We start from the raw sequence: 17,147 nt of genomic DNA, 5'->3' as shown, positions 1-17,147 counted from the left end.
TTTGGTAATGGCGCCTCAATTCTTGAGCCTTCCTGGGGTTCTGCCGGCTGAAGGGCCTTGCTTCTTCCTTGTATTCCCCTTTGCAGAGACTTCGATTCCAGCTTTCTCTGCTTTGTTGCCAATGACCACACCTCCAGCCGCTTTGCATTGGTCCCTGAATTTTGGCTTTGTGTGTGTGTGTGTGTGTGTGTGTGTGTTTTCTTTTCTTCTTTTTCATTGTGGGGTCATCATACTTTTTAGTGAGTGGGGTCTCAGAGGGAATGGAGATCAAGACAGGTGGTCGAACGATGGTTTTGCCACTTACTAGCTGTGTGACACTGGGCAAGTTACTGAACCTCTCTCTGCCTCTGGTTTCCCATCTATAAAATGGAAAATAGCAGCATGCACATTGTGTGTGTGTATGTGTTGAAGGACACAATACGTGTAAAGCACTTGGTGCAGTGCCTGGCACATGGGAAGGGTGCATAAGAGTTACCTGTTCTGATGACAGGTTAGTTTGCCAGGGGTAACCAAATGACTTTAAATTGCCTTTTTTTTTTTTTTAATAAAGCTTTTGTTTTAAAACAGTTTTAGATTTACAGAATTACTGTGCAGGTGGCATTGAGAGTTCCTGTATGCCCCATACCCAGTTTCTTCTGTTATTAATAGGTACATTTCTCACAATTAATGAATTGGTTTTGATTCATTATTATTAACTAAAGTCTATATACTTTATTCAGGTTTTCTCAATTTCCCCCCAATGTTCTTTTTTTTCTGTTCCAGGATCCCACTCAGGACACCACATCACATTTAGTCGTCATGTCTCCTTAGCCTCCTCTTGGCTGCCATGGTGTCTCAGACTTTTCTTGTTTATGACGACCTTGACAGTTTTGAGGAGAACTGGTCAGGTACCTTGTAGAATGTCCCTCAGTTGGGATTGGTGTGATATTTTACTCGTAACTGGACTGGGGTAATATGTTTTTGGAAGAAAGACCACAGAGAGAAAGTGACATTCTTGTCACATCATATCAAAGGTACATGCTATCACTTTGAGGTATCATTGTTGATGTTGACCTTGATCACCTGGCTGAGGTAGTGTGGGTCAGGCTTCTCCACTGTAAACTTACTCTTTCTCCTTTTCCATTCTGTGCTCTTTGTAAGAAAGTTATTATTTGCAGCCCACACTTAGAGTGGGGAGTTACACTCTACCTCCTTAAGGGGAAAGTATTTACATAAATTATTTGGAATCAATAGATTTTTTTTCATTCTTTAAAAATTTTTTTATTGTGGTAAAAAATACTTTAAAAAACGTGCCATCTTGACAATTTCTACATGTATAATTCAATAACAGCATCAATTGATTTGTAACACTTAAAAATTTGACGATCATTTCTTAGGATTATCAAACATCCTGTCAATATTCAAATTTCCAGTGATCTCATATACGTCATAAAGGTTTAATAAAGACATTTTAACACTGTCTGTTTGATTCAGAATCCAGATAATGTCCACACTCTGTGATTGACTGATGTATCTTTTAAGCCTCTTTTAATCCATACCAAAACCAAAAAACCAAACCCATTGCCATCAAGTTGATTCCGACTAATAATGACCCTATATGGCAAAGTAGAACTGCCCCATAGGGTTTCCAAGGAGCAGCTCGTGGATTCGAACTCCTGACCTTTTGGTTAGCAGCCAAGCTCTTAACCACTGTGCCACCAGGGCTCCTTTAATCTATAGGCCCCTCCATTTCTTTTTTTTGTTGTTGTTGCAATTTATGTGTTAAAGAAACTGGTGGTTTGTCCTGTAGCATTTTCTGCAGTCTAAATTTTGTTGGTTGCATGCCCTTGGTGCTATTTAGCATGTTTCTCTGTCCCCTATATTTTCTATAGTATTGTAGTTGGATCTAGAGCAGGGGTTGGCAAACTTCTTCTCTGAAGGGCCAGATAGTTAATATTTTCGGCTTTACAGGCTGTATGGTCTCTGTCACAATTCCTCAGCTCTGCCATTGTAAACAAACGAGCAGGGCCATGCTCCAGTAAGACTTTATTTGGGACCCTGGTTTGCAGACCCTGATCTAGAAGCTCGATCAGATTCAGGTCTGATTTTTTCGGCAAGCCTGCCTCATTCGTACCGTGTTCTCTCACTAAGAAGCTCTTAATGTTTGGTTGTTGCCAATTGCTTAACTTGAAAAATGAAAAAATAGCTCAAAAATGAAAGTGAAGTTCACCCATGATCCCACCACATTTTTGGGGAAGTGTACAAATTAAGAAGTGAAATCTCTCTTCTCCCCCTCCATACCACTCCCTCCCCCTAACAGAGCCTCAGTTAGCAGTTGGGTACAGTTTCTTCCAGACCTTTTAATATATGTATAAGAACATTACAGCCCTGGTGGTGTAGTGGTTGGCAGTTTGAATCCACCAGTTGCTCCTTGGAAACCCTATGGGGCAGTTGTACTCTGTCCTATAGGGTCACTATGAGTTGGAATTGACTCGACAACAACAGGAAAAAAAAAAAAATTATCTGCATACAGATATACGCATGTAATCTGTGTGGAAGTTGCTTCCTGTCTGCCTCACAAGATGTGTCTGGGGAGGAAATTGGAGTAACTGACCCCCATCTCCACCTCTGGGTGACTGCTGACTCACTTACCCTCTTTGCTGCCTGAGAGACCATAGTGAAGAAGTGGGAGTGGACTAATGTCCCCCAGACCACTATGGAGAGGGGGCATCCTCTCTTCTTTCTGAATTCTGTCTTAATCTTTTCTCAGAATAAACACTACACCCCAGAGAATTTTAACGGACTCCTTCTTGGAACGTTCAGGAAATTTCCCACAAGGATTAAGGGAGGGGGCAGAAACTAGACAGGCCCCTGGTTGGGCCAATTTGCTCCCTTATGCTGGGCAGAGGCAGGCTGGGTGGGGCTCATGGTGGCCCATGGGAACTCCTTGGTTCATTCATTTTCCCAAGTTGGCTCCCTTTTTGTCCTTTGTTGTCAGGCACCTTGTCCCACTCCTCCCCTGGATACACCATCCTACGGTATAAGAAGTCCTAGCACCTCCAGATGTCATGAGTGGGAATGGACTCAAGCAACCAACAACAAAGCACTTGCAGTCCCCTTTAGGGACTTGCAGAGTCAGCTGCCCATGGCGTCCACTAGATGGCGCTCTCTGCCACTCAGTTCTCCAAGCTTCGCTTTGGGTGATGGTGGGGAGAGGGACAGAGCTCTGGTGTGTTTCTGTTGATTCTGGGGGCCAGGGAGGGGTAAGCCCTGGTGCAGAGGACAAGAGATGGGGCAGTCAAAAGCTGGAAACATGCAGCTCACAGACTGGGGTGAACCCACTGAACCCACTGCCGTCGAGTCAATTCTGACTCATAGCGACCCTATAGGACAGAGTAGAACTGCCCCATAGAGTTTCCAAGGAGCACCTGGCGGATTTGAACTGCCGACCTTTTGGTTAGGAGCCGTAGCACTCACCACTGGGGTGAGAAGGTGTGACTCTCAGACTCTGGCCAGTTCCACATCCCGAAGAGACTTGCAAAGCTGGTCATGGAGAACTGGCTTTTGAACTCCTAGGTGGCCACCCTCCCCTGCCCCCAGCCTATCAAAGAGGTGGGGAGGCCACAGGTGAAACTGGAATTTGGAGAAACTTCTTTAGTGAGAATGGACGGTGGCCTGTAAGTGTCCCACCCCTTCCTCAAGTTTCAACATGGAAAGGCATTACCAGAGCCACTCAGGGAGCTTGATTTGTGTCCCCTGTGAACATGGCAGGAGCCCTGGTGGCACAGTGGTTAAGCGCTGGGCTGCTAACCTAAAGGTGGGCTGTTCAAACCCACCAGCTTTTCCATAGGAGAAAGATGTGGTCGTCTGCTTCTGTAAAGATTTACAGCCTTGGAAACCCTGTGGGGGAGTTCTACTCTGTCTTATAGGGTCAACTTTGAATTAGAATCGACTCTGGCAGAAGTGGGTTTTGCGGGGGACATGGCCAGTGGGTGTTTGACATGCACAAGAGACAATGAAATTGTGATTGGTTGGTGAATCTGCCTGAGGCATCGGAACAGAAGGCTGTGGGTCGGAATTAGGGATTCTGCACCTCCTCGTGGCTGCTGTTGTGCTGTGGTTTCCTGATCAGATCTTTTCCCGGGGGCTGCTGCCCCTGCCCCCTGCTCTGGGGAAGTGGCCTCAGCTGGAAAGTTCTGGAGATAGTCCACAGCCAGTAACTAACTGATAAACTAAAACCAAACCAAATCCGTTGCCGTCGAGTCGATTCCAACTCATAGTGACCCTACAGGACAGAGTAGAACTGTCCCATAGAGTTTCCAAGGAGCACCTGGTGGATTTGAACTGCTGACTTTCTGGTCAGCAGCCGTAGTACTTAACCACTACGCCACCAGGGTTTCCAACTAACTACTGATATAGGGACGTAAAAGGCTGCTCTCTTAAATGAGAATGCGGGGGTTTCTGCACGTGGATCTCCTGTTGGCCAGCTGGTCATGAGGCCCCCATCACTGGTGGAGGGTGGACCTGACTGTCCCTGGCATGTGGTAGTGGTGCAGTTGCTCAGACCTGGGACAGGATACAGGTGGCCAGGAGATGTGGCTTGGGCAATATCCTAGGTGTTTGAGAGATATTGGGAACAATCATAATCACGAAGACTGTGGAAAGGGGGGAGGAGGGGCTGTGGTGGATATCATGGATACTTTGTAAAGAGAAAGGGTAGGTCCAGGGCAATGGATCACCAACGGAAGGCAAAGGGAGTCAGGAGGATTCCTTGGCAGCACTGAAGGAGATGCTGCTCTTCTATAGCCAGAGGCAGAGAGCTGCAGAGACAAGCCCAGGACTTGCCTGGACTAGTAAGTGTCAGAACTCCAGAGCAGGCTGAGTTCTCAGCCCAGGGAAGCCTCCCCTCCTATACGCAGGGGGCTCCTGAAGGGGAGGGAGTGGGACCCTGAGGCCTGTGATGGAGCTGTCCGGGGAGATGTCTTGAGAACCTTGAACCCCCAGATTCTCCTCTGCCCTTTGGTTTGCAGAAGTGACCCACTCGCCATGTTGGAAGATAGAAGCCTCCCCTCTTGTTTAAAAACTATGCAGCAACCTCAAATAAAGGAAGCTTCTTTATTACACAACACTTATCTTCCCCAAACTGGGGCCAAATCTCAGCATGACCTGACCAGAGTAGTGCTTTGTCTGCTGTCATGGGTTGAATGGTGTCCCCCTAAAATATCTGTCAACTTGGCTAGGTCGTAATTCCCAGTATTGTAAGGGTTGTCCACCATTTTGTCATCTGATGTGATTTTCCTGTGCTGTGAATTCTATCACTATGATGTAATGAGATGGATTAGCAGCAGTTATATTGATGAGACCTATAAGATTAGATTTTTATAAGATTAGATAGGGTCTTAAGCCAAGCTCTTTTGAGATGTAAAAGAGAGGATCAAGCAGAAAGATGGAGGGACCTCATATCACCAAGAAAGCAGCCCCAGGAGGAGACCTCGTCTTTTGGACCCAAGATTTCTGCTCAGAGAAGCTCCTTGACCAGGGGAAAATTGATGACAAGGACCTTTCCCCAGAGATGAAAGAGAGAAAACCTTCCCCTAGAGCCGATGCCCTGAATGTGGACTTTTAGCCTACTAGGATCTGAGAGAATAAATTTCTCTTTTTTAAAGCCATCCACTTGTGGCATTTCTGTTATAGCAGCACTAGATGACTAAGACACCTGATAAGGGAGAAGAGGGACTAATCAGCAAAGAAGCAGTAGAACCTGGCCAACAGGGGCGGGTAGGGAGTGGAAGACTATTCCTAGGAGTGGATTCTGAAGGTTCTGGATCAAGGGAGTCTGAATATAAACTGGATAAGGGAGAGTTTATCAATACGGAGATACTATCTTATGACATAGACTTTAATCCGGATAAAACCAAACCCCTTGCCATCAGATCAATTCTGATTCACGGTGATCCAATAGACAAGGTAGAACTGCCCCGTAGGGTTTCCAAGGCTGAAATCTTTACAGAAGCAGACTGCCATATCGTTCTTCTGCTGAGCAGCTGGTGGGTTTGAACTCCCAGCCTTTTGGTTAGCAGCTGACCACTTAACCAGGACTTGCCATAGGCTTTAATCCCCTAGAAAGCAAGGCTTCGAATCAGTTCGGAACAGTTCAGTAATTGCTGACATAAGTGAGGGCAGCATACATGTTGCATAGTGACCAAATCTGCTGCCCATTAAATTTTGACCTGAGTTGGAAACAAACCAAGAATAGGTTTGACACGTTGAACCCTAATGACCGACGACCAGATGATTTTTGGAATGATATCAAGGACATCATACATGAAGAAAGCAAAGGGTCATTAAAAAGACAGGAAAGAAAGAAAAGACCAAAATGGATGTCAGAAGAGACTCTGAAAGTTACTTTTGAATGTAGGTAGCTAAAGTGAAAGGAAAAAACGATTAAGTAAAAGAGCTGAACAAAAGATTTCAAAGGGCAGCGAGAGAAGGCAAAGCATTGTAGTGAAATGCACAAAGACCTGGAGGTAGGAAACCAAAGATCGGGAGGTAGGTAGCATTTGTGAAGCTGAAAGAACTGAAGAAAAAACTCAAGCCTCAAGTTGCAATATTGAAGGATTCTATGGGGAAAATATCAAACAACACAGAAAGCATCAAAAGAAGATGGAAAGAATACGGTCACTGTACCAAAAAAGAATTGGTCGACATTCAGCCATTTTAGGAGGTAGCATATGATCAGGAACCGATGGTACTGAAGGAAAGGTCCAAGCTGCTCTGAAGGCATTGGCGAAAACAAGGCTCCAGGAACTGACGGAATACCAATTGAGATATTTCAACGAACAGATGCACTGCTGGAAGCGCTCACTCGTCCGTGCCAGGAAATTTGCAAGACAGCTACCAGGCCAACTGACTGGACGAGTTCCATATTTGTGCCCATGCCAAAGAAAGGTGATCCAACAGAACGTGGAAATCAATGAACAATATCAATAGTATTACACATAAGTATAATTTTGCTGAAGATCATTCAAAAGCTACTGCAGCAGTACGTCCACAGAGAACGGCCAGAAATTCAAGCCGGATTCTGAAGAGGATGTGGAGCCAGGGATATCATTGCTGATGTCAGATGGATCCGGGCTGAAAGCAGAGAATACCAGAAAGATATGTACCTGTGTTTTATTGACTTTGCAAAGGCATTCAACTGTGTGGATCATAACAAATTATGGATAACATTTCGAAGAATGGGAATTCCAGAACACTTAATTATGCTCATGAGGAACCTGTACTTAGACCAAGAGGCAGTTATTCAAACAGAACAAGGGGATACTGCATGGTTTAAAGTAGGAAAGGTGTGCATTAAAGTTGCATCCTTTCACACTACTTATTCAATCTGTATGCTGAGCAAATAACCCAAGAAACTGAACTATAGGAAGAAGTACGGGGCATCAGGATTGGAGGAAGACTGATTAACAACCTGCGTTACACAGATGACACCACTTTGCTTGCTGAAAGCGAAGAGGACTTGAAGCACTTACTAATGAAGATCAAAGACCCCAACCTTCAGTACGGATTACACCTCAACACAAAGAAAACAAAAATCCTCATAACTGGCCAATAAGCAACATCTTGATAAATGAAGAAAAGATTTCATTTTACTTGGATCCACAATCAATGTCCATAGAAACAGCAGTCAAGAAATCAGCCATAAAAAGGAAGGAAGTACTGACAGATGCTACCGTGTGACTGAACCTCGAAAACACTGCGCTAAGTGAAAGAAGCCAGACACAAAAGGTCACACATTGTACGATTCCATTTATATGAAATGTGTGGAACAGGTAAATCCACAGAGACAGAAAGCAGAGTGGTGGTTGTCAGGGGCTGGGGGTCGGGGGAGGATGGGAGTTACTGCTGAACGGGTATTGGGATTTCTTGTTGGGATGATGAACATGTTTTGGAACTTGATATAGAAGGTGGTTGTACAACATTGTGAATGAGCTAAATGTCACTGAAATGTTCACTTTAAAATGTTAATTTTATGTTATGAGAATTTTACCTCAGTAAAGAAAAAAAATCTCTTCTCCCTCATCTGTCTTTCTTTCTGTCTCTATCTCTGTCTCTGTCTCTGGAGCGCGTGTGTGCACACACTGGCCACTGCCATCTTCCTGCTTGCACCAGGGTGAAGGGCAGCTTTAAATGAACTGGAGGGCTGAATTATCACCTGGTCTTGGGTGTAGTAATTACTGAACCAAGACTGGTCTTGACTTGAGAAGTGGCATGTGACTTATATAATATGTCTAAGACCTGTGGGCCGGCCTGTGATTTTGATCTAAGTGGCTGGGAAAAAGGAGCCTCGGAGCAAGAACAGAATTATGCTGCCTTGAGGTAGTATCTCCCGTCCCGTTCTAAGTAGCAGCTGCTGATATGTTGATGGGCTCCCCAAAACCCTCTGTGGAGCTTCAGGGGAGCCTTTCCTCCCATTAACAGAACACTTTCTTTCTTCTGACTTCTATCCTGGCTAAACTATTCATCTTTTCAGATCCTGGTTTTGTTACAAAGCTTTCTCTCATTAACTGATAAGCATGAGTAGGACCAGATCCACCTCTCCAGAATCAGGGGTTTCTCTGGATCCCTCCCTGTTCTCCCAGAGAAGGCAGGAGGCAAGACTGAGTGTGTTGGGAGGTGTCATGGATTGAATTATGTCCCTCTCCCCCGCAAAATGTATGTATTAACTTGGCTAGGCCATGATTCCCAGTATTCTGTGGTTGTCCTCCATTTTGTGATTGTAATTTTATGTTAAAGAGGATTAGGGTGGGATTGCAGCACCGTTAAAAGGTCACATCTGTGATCCAATACAAAGGGAGTTTCTCTGGGGTGTGGCTTGTACCACCTTTTATCTCAAGAGATAAAAAGGAAAGGGAAGCTAGCAGAGAGTTGGGGACCTCATACCACCAATAAAGCAGTGCTGGGAGCTAAGCTTGTCCTTTGGACCTGAGGTTCCTGCGCTGAGATGCTCCCAGACCAAGGGAAGACTGATGACAACGACCTTCCTCCAGAGCAGACAGAGACAGAAAGGCTGCCCCTGGAGCTAGGGCCCTGAATCTGGACTTCTAGCCTACTGGACTGTGAGAGAATAAACTTCTCTTTGTTAAAGCCATCCACTTGTGGTGTTTCTGTTATAGCAGCACTAGATGACTAAGAAAGGAGGTGGGAAGCAAGAAGGAAATTTCAGCTCATCCCTACTCTTAAAAATAGGGTTACGCTAATGTAAAATGGTACAACCACTTTGGAAATCGATTTGGAGCTTCCTTAAAAAGCTAGAACTAGAACTACCGCACAATCCAGCAATCCCACTCCTTGGAATATATGCTAGAGAAGTAAGAGCCTTCACACGAACAGATATATGTACACCCATGTTTATTACAGCACTGTTTACAATAGCAAAAAGATGGAAGCAACCAAGGTGCCCATCGATGGATGAATGGCTAAATAAATTATGGTATATTCACACAATGAAATACTAAGCATCGATAAAGAACGGTGAGGAATCTGTGAAACATTTCATAACATGGAGGAACCTGAAAGGCATTATGCTGAGTGAAATTAGTCAGTTGCAAAAGGACAAATATTGCATAACACCACTATTATAAGAACTTGAGAAATAGTTTAAACTGAGAAGAAAACATTCTTTTGTGGTTACGAGAGGGGGGAGGGAGGGAGGGCGGGAGAGGGGTATTCACTAATTAGATAGTAGATAAGAACTACTTTAGGTGAAGGGAAAGACAGCACACAATACAGGGGAGATCAGCACAATTGGACTAAACCAAAAGCAGAGAAGTTTCCTGAATAAACTGAATGCTTCGAAGGTCAGCGAAGCAGGGGCAGGGGTCTGGGGATCATGGTTTCAGGGGACATCTAAGTCAATTGGCATAATAAAACCTATTAAGAAAACATTCTGCATCCCACTTTGAAGAGTGGCATCTGGGGTCTTAAATGCTAGCAAGCGGCCATCTAAGATGCATCAATGAGTCTCAACCCACCTGGATCAAAGGAGAATGAAGAACACCAAAGGCACAAGGTGCTTACGAGCCCAAGAGACAGAAAGGGCCACATGAACCAGAGACTACATCACCCTGAGACCAGAAGAACTAGATGGTACCCGGCTACAACCGATGACTGCCCTGACAGGGAACACAACATAGAACCCCTGAGGGAGCAGGAGAACAGTGGGATGCAGACCCCAAATTCTCATAAAAAGACCAGACTTTGTTGGTGCCCAGCCACAATCGATAACTGCCCTGACAGGGAGCACAGCAGAGGACCCCTGAGGGAGCAGGAGATCAGTGGGATACAGACCCCAAATTCTCATAAAAAGACCAAACTTAATGCTCTGACTGAGACTAGAGGAATCCCCGCGGCCATGCTCCCCAGACCTTCTGTTGGCACAGGACAGGAACCATCCCCGAAGACAACTCATCAGACATGGAAGGGACTGGTCAGCGGGTGGGAGAGTGACGCTGATGAAGAGTGAGCTAATTATATCAGGTGGACACTTGAGATTGTGTTGGCAACTCTTGTCTGGAGAGGGGATGGGAGGATAGAGAGAGAGGGAAGCTGGCAAAATTGTCAAGAAAGGAGAGACTGAAAGGGCTGACTCAAGAGGGTGAGAGCAAGTGGGAGTAGGGAGTGAGATGTATGTAAACTTATATGTGACAGACTGATTGGATTTGTAAACGTTCACTTGAAGCTTAATAAAAGTTATTAAAAAAAAAAAAGACCAGACTTAATGGTCTGACTGAGACTGGAAGGGCCCCAGTGGTCAAGGCCCCCAGACCTTCTGTTGGCCCAGGACGGGAACCATTCCCAAAGCCAACTCTTCAGACGTGGATTGGACTGGACAATGGGTCGGAGAGGGATGCTGGTGAGGAGTGAACTTCTTGGATCAGGTGGACACTTGAGACTATGTTGGCATCTCCTGCCTGGAGGGGAGATGAGAGGATGGAGGGGGTTAGAAGCTGACGAAATGGACACAAAAGAGAGAGTGGAGGGAGAGAGCCGGCTGTCTCATTAGGGGGAGAGTAATTGGGAGTGTGTAGCAAGGTGTATATGGGTTTTTGTGTGAGAGACTGACTTGATTTGTAAACTTTCACTTAAAAAAAAAAAACACTTAAAGCACAATAAAAATTATTAAAAAAATAGGGTTACGCTATACATCTTGTTTTTAGTAGCTCAAAAGAATGTTTTAAAAATTATTATATATAATATTTCATATTTATTATATACAATATTTAAAAATATCTTATATATAACATATATATGTACTGTCCATACAAAAACATTTGCCATTTCAACATGTTTTACCTGTACAACTCTGTGACATTAGTTATATTCGTCATGTTACATAGCCATCACCATTATCTGTTTCCAAATTTTTGTATCAACCTTAAAAGAAGCTCAGTGCCCCCAAAGAAATGATTCCCTCTTCCCCCCTCCCTCCCTCCCACCCAGAGTCTATTAGTAATAGTCTATTAGTCCATTCGTAACAGATCCTGGCTGAAAGCAGAGAATACCAGAAGGATGTTTACCTGTGTTTTATTGACTATGCAAAGGCATTCGACTGTGTAGATCATAACAAACTATGGATAACACTGCGAAGAATGGGAATTCCAGAACACTTAATTGTGCTCATGAGGAACCTTTACATAGACCAAGAGGCAGTTGTTCAGACAGAGCAAGCGGATACTGATTGTTTTAAAGTCAGGAAAGGTGTGCATCAGGGTTGTATTCTTTCAACATACCTGTTCAATCTGTATGCTGAGCAAATAATCCAAGAAGCTGGACTATACAAAGAAGAACGGGGCATCAGGATTGGAGGAAGACTCAGTAACAACCTGCGTTATGCAGATAACACAACCTTGCTTGTTGAAAGTGAAGAGGACCTGAAGCACTTACTAATGAAGATCAAAGACCACAGCCTTCAGTATGGATTACACCTCAACATAAAGAAAACAAAAATCCTCACAATTGGACCAATGTGCAACATCACGATAAACGAGAAAAGATTGAAGTTGTCAAGGATTTCATTTTACTTGGATCCACAATCAACAGCCATGGAAGCAGCAGTCAAGAAATCAAAAGACGCATTGCATTGGGTAAATCTGCTGCAAAGGACCTCTTCAAAGCGTTGAAGAGCAAAGATGTCACTCTGAAGACTAACGTGCGCCTGACCCAAGCCATGGCATTTTCACATTATATGCATGTGAAAGCTGGACAATGAATAAGGAAGACCGAAGCAGAGATGACGCTTTTGAATTGTGGTGTTGGCGAAGAATATTGAATATACCATGAACTGCCAAAAGAACGAACAAATCTCTTGGAAGATGTGCGGCCAGAATGCTCCTTAGAGGCAAGGATGGCGAAGCTGCGTCTTACATACTTTGGACATGTTGTCAGGAGGGATCAGCCCCTGGAGAAGGACATCGTGCTTGGCAGAGTACAGGGTCAGTGGAAAAGAGGAAGACCCTCAACGAGGTGGATTGACACAGTGCTGCAACAATGAGCTCAAGCATAACAACGATTTTGAGGATGGCGCAGGACAGGGCGGTGTTTCGTTCTGCTGTGCATAAGGTCACTATGAGTCGGAACCGACTCGACGGCACCTAGCAACAACAACAACAATAGACTTTCGTCTCTAGGTATACATCTTTTTCTACAACTTGCTTTGAAAAATTTTATAGGGCCTTCTGGGCATCATCACAGAAACCACAGTCAGCTGTCACCTTCTCAAAGAGGCCACCCTGAACTCCCCGTTTCATTACACCCCCCCAATTCCATCATACACCCCTGATTTATTATCTGTGTTTCCGTAACATTTATGATCTAAAGTTATTTATATGTTTGTTCCTTATTTATTGCCTGTTTCTTCTACAGGAAGTCGGCCCCGTGAGGGCGGGGATCTTATCTTTCTTGCTTGCCACTGCTTCTTCAAGCTTCCTTCTGTGAGAACTGTGTCCAACACACATAGGTGCTCAGTCAATATTTACTGAGCAAATGAATAACTCTAGGTCAACGCAGGTTTATCCACTCCTGGCCTTATTTATCATTATTTTTTTTTATACACATATTTTGTTTATCTTTATTTTTATTTTCTTATTTATATTATTTATACTCACTTATTATCAAATTCTTTATTGACAGACATTTAGGTTTCCACTTTTTTTCTTTTTACAGTTGTTGTTGTAAGTGCCATTGAGTTGGTTCTGACTCATAGCCGCCATGTGTACAACAGAACGAAACACTGCCTGGGCCTGCACCATCCGTACAATCGTTATGCTTGAGCCCATTGTTGCAGCCACTGTGTCAATCCATTTCATTGAGGGTCTTCCTCCTTTTTGCTTTCCCTCTATTTTACCAAGCATGATGTCCTTCTCCAGGGACTGATCCCTCCTGACAACATGTCCAAAGTATGTAAGACGCAGTCTCTCTGTCCTTGCTCCTAAGGAGCATTCTGGTTTTACTTCTTCCAAGACAGATTTGTTCATTCTTTTGGCAGTCCATGGTATAGTCAATATTCTTTGCCAACACCATAATTCAAAAGTGTCAATTCTTCCCACTAATGATACAGAAAAACATGTCCTTTAATACATTTTTTAAATACTCATGCTGTTATTTCTGTCAGATACATGTCTAAAAGTGGGATGACAGAGTTGTAGAGTATAAGCATTTTAAATGTTTCTAGATGTCACCAAATTGTTCTCCCAAAAGGTTGCAGCAGAAGGGTTTGAGCATACCCTCCCTCCCACACTAAGTATTCATTTGGCCAACCTGATGGATGAAATGTGATTATCTTATTGTTTTAATTTACATTTTCCCTTGGCATTATTGAGGTAGAACATATTTTTTCTTTCTCGGTCACTTATATTTTTTATTTTGTGCATTTCCTTTGTGTAAGTACGGTCTATGAGATCTGTGAGGCCACTGCAATGGATCATTAAACCCAGAAGAGAAGTAGACAGGCTGTAGGAGGGAAGGCTGGTGTCCGATTTGGTAAAAGGTTGAAGAGTGGAGGTATGTCTGACCTCCACCTCATGGGAATCAGCTGTGTGCTGATGGTGATTCGCATTATTCCCTATGAAGTTAGGTTTTGATCTTACCACTGCCGCTATTTTACAGATATTCGTACGTACTGTGGTCATGATCCTTTCCTGCAATTCAAATATCTTTTCCTAATCTGTAGTTGGCTTTTTGCATTGTTTAATAGAAGTACTCCATTCTAATGTAGTCACCTTTATCAATCTTGTCCTTTTTGATGCGCTTTTCACATCTCATTTAAGAACTCCTTCTCCTACGCATAGACATGCTCTCCTATATTTTGGTAAGGTATGTATCTTAGTATTAGTTACCCAAGGCTGCTGTAACAAAGTACCACAAACTGGGTAGCTTTAAACATTGGAAATTATTGTCTCACAGTTCTGGAGGCTAGGAATCTAAGATGAAGGTATCGGTAGGGTTGGTTCCTTCTGGAGGCTTTGAGGGAGAATCCGTTCCATGTCTTTCTCCTAGCTTCTGGTGGCTCCCAGCAGTCCTTGGTGTTTCTTGGATTGCAGCTGAATCACTCCAATTTCTGACTCCATTTATACATAGTCGTCTTCCCTCTGTCTCTCCTCCTTTTTTAGAAGTACAACATTCATATTGGATTAGGACCTACCCTACTCTATTATGACTTCAAGTTAACTGACACCATATTCAAAGACTATTTCCAAACAAGGTTACGTTCACAGGTACCAGAGGTTAGGACTTCAACATATCTTTTTGGAGGGCACAGTTTCATCTATAAGACCCCAGAAGCAGACCCTGAGACAAGCATTTGGATGCAAGCAATGAGAAGGGGAAAGAAAGAAGTCAAAGAAGAGCGTGTTGATGAGCAGGTTACTTACCATTGTGGCAACTGAGGCTCAGTCTCCCTGGGGACATTGGGGAGATGATATAGAACATGCCTCAGAGTTGACCTTCTTGAAGGTGAGGAAGCAGTGGTATTTATCCATCACTGAATGAGCACTGTTGCAGGGGTATTAACTTCCTGGCTCTTCCAGCTGCTCCTATAGGGTGAGAGGAAGCCCTTGGGTGTCAGAGTCCCAGGTGCTTGTAGGTGACACCTTTGTATATACTGGAGCAGTGAGTGTGAAGGGGGAGTGGTAGGGCACCCATGTGTCTTCTACTATGTAAGGCTGGAACCAAAGTTTATTTTGTTCCAAATGGACACCCAGTTGGCCCAGCATGATTTATTGCATAGTCTGTCCATTTTCTTACTGGTTTTATTGTATCAAGTTTCTGGGTTCTCTATTCTGGGTATGTTTGCCTAGCCTTGTACCAATATCACGGTGTTTTAATTATTATAGCTTTGTAAGTCTTGAAAATCCTGCCCTTCCCCCTACTTGTTCTTCTTCAAAATTGTCCTGTTTTTCTTGCCCTTTACTTTTTTCCATTTGCATTTTAGGATTATTTGTCAAGTTCCTTGAAAAACACCACTCAGAATTTGATTGAGATTGCATTAAATTTGTAGATTAATTTGGGGAGAACTGTTATGTTTATGATATTGAGTCTTTCTGTCCATAAACTTGCTAGTATATCTCTTTATTTATTCACGTCATCTGAGTTGTGCAGTGTTATTTTGTAATTTACTCTGTAAAGGTCTTATACATATCTCTTAAATTACAATTTCTAATGGTTATTGCTGTTATTCTAAGTGATACTTTCTTCCATTATATTTCCTAATTGGTTGTTGCTGGGGATAGGAATATTATTAATATTTTCTATTGATCTTGTATCCAAGAACTTTTGTTATTGTTGTTGTTTGGTGCAACTGAGTCACTTCAATGTATAGCAACCCCATGTACAACAGAACAAAACACTGCCCAGTCCTGCACCATCCTCACAATCGTTGCTATGCTTGAGCCCATCGCTGCAGCCACTGTGTCAATCCATCTCGTTGAGGGTCCTCCTCTTTTTTGCTGACCACTTACTTTACCAAACAAGATGTCCTTCTCCAGGGATTGGTCCCTTCTGATAACTTGTCCAAAGTACATGAGACCAACACTTGCCATTCTTGCTTCTAAGGAGTATTCTGGCTGTAAAAAAAAAAGTTCTTCCAAAACAGATTTTTTCATTCTTTTGGCAATCTATGATATATTCAATATTCTTCACCAACACCATAATTCAAAGTTGTCAATTCTTTTTTGATCTTCCTTATTCATTGCCCAGCTTTTGTACCCACATGAAACAATTGAAAATACTAGGGCTTGGGTCAGGCACACCTTAGTCCTCAAAGTGACATCTTTGCTTTTTAGCACTTCAAAGGGGTCTTTGCAGCAGATTTACCCAATGCAATACGTTGTTTGATTTCTTGACTGCTGCTTCCATGGTGTTGACTGTGGATCCAAGTAAAATGAAATTGTTGACAACTTCAATATTTTTTCTGTTTATCACGTTGTTGTTCATTGGTCCAGTTGTGAGGATTTTTGTTTTCTTTATGTTGAGGCGTAATGCATACTGAAGGCTGTAGTCTTTGGTTTTCATCAGTAAGTGCTTCAAGTCCTCTTCACTCTCTGCAAGTTTTTGTCATCTGCATATCACAGGTTATTAATCAGTCTTGAATTCCTTCAGTCCTGATGCCGAGTTCTTCTTCATATAGTCCAACTTCTTGGATTATTTGCTCAGCATAAAGATTGAATAAATAGGGTAAAAGGATACAACCCTGACACACATCTTTCCTGATTTTGAACCATGCAGTATTGCCCGATGGAAAAGCTCAATATCATCAGTCAGAACAAGGCCAGGGGCCAACTGTGGAACAGACCATCAATTGCTCATATGCAAGTTCAAGCTGAAACTGAAGAAAATCAGAGCAAGTCCACGAGAATCAAAATATGACATTGAGTATATCCCACCCGAATTCAGAGACCATCTCAAGAATAGATTTGACGCATTGAACACTAGTGACCGAAGACCAGGCAAGTTGTGGAATGACATCAAGGACATCATCCATGAAGAAAGCAAGAGGTCACTGGAAAGACAGGAAAGAAAGAAAAGACCAAGGTGGATGTTGGAGGAGACTCTGAAACTTGCTCTTGAGCATCGAGCAGCTAAAGCAAAAGGAAGAATTCATGAAGTAAAAG

The 17,147-nt window shown here is 43.3% G+C and overlaps 1 long non-coding RNA gene across 2 annotated transcripts in view; it reads left to right on the top strand.

Moving 5' to 3' along the window:
• LOC135231624 (uncharacterized) overlaps window positions 1-17,147 on the top strand; it is a 43,039-nt gene that overhangs the window by 2,737 nt on the left and 23,155 nt on the right. The window contains exon 3 of one of the 2 annotated variants that reach the window (XR_010322410.1): window positions 763-9,643. The exons of the other annotated variant lie outside the window; for it this stretch is intronic. This is a non-coding gene — a long non-coding RNA (uncharacterized LOC135231624). Of the gene's footprint in view, window positions 1-762; window positions 9,644-17,147 lie in introns of those variants that run through there. 2 annotated transcript variants of the gene reach the window in all.

The sequence above is a fragment of the Loxodonta africana genome, chromosome 7 (genome assembly GCF_030014295.1).
Source record: "Loxodonta africana isolate mLoxAfr1 chromosome 7, mLoxAfr1.hap2, whole genome shotgun sequence".
In the NCBI taxonomy this organism is placed as follows: Eukaryota; Metazoa; Chordata; class Mammalia; order Proboscidea; family Elephantidae; genus Loxodonta; species Loxodonta africana.
The sequence above is the reverse complement of the archived record's forward strand: the minus strand, read 5'-3'. Positions and strand labels throughout refer to the sequence as shown.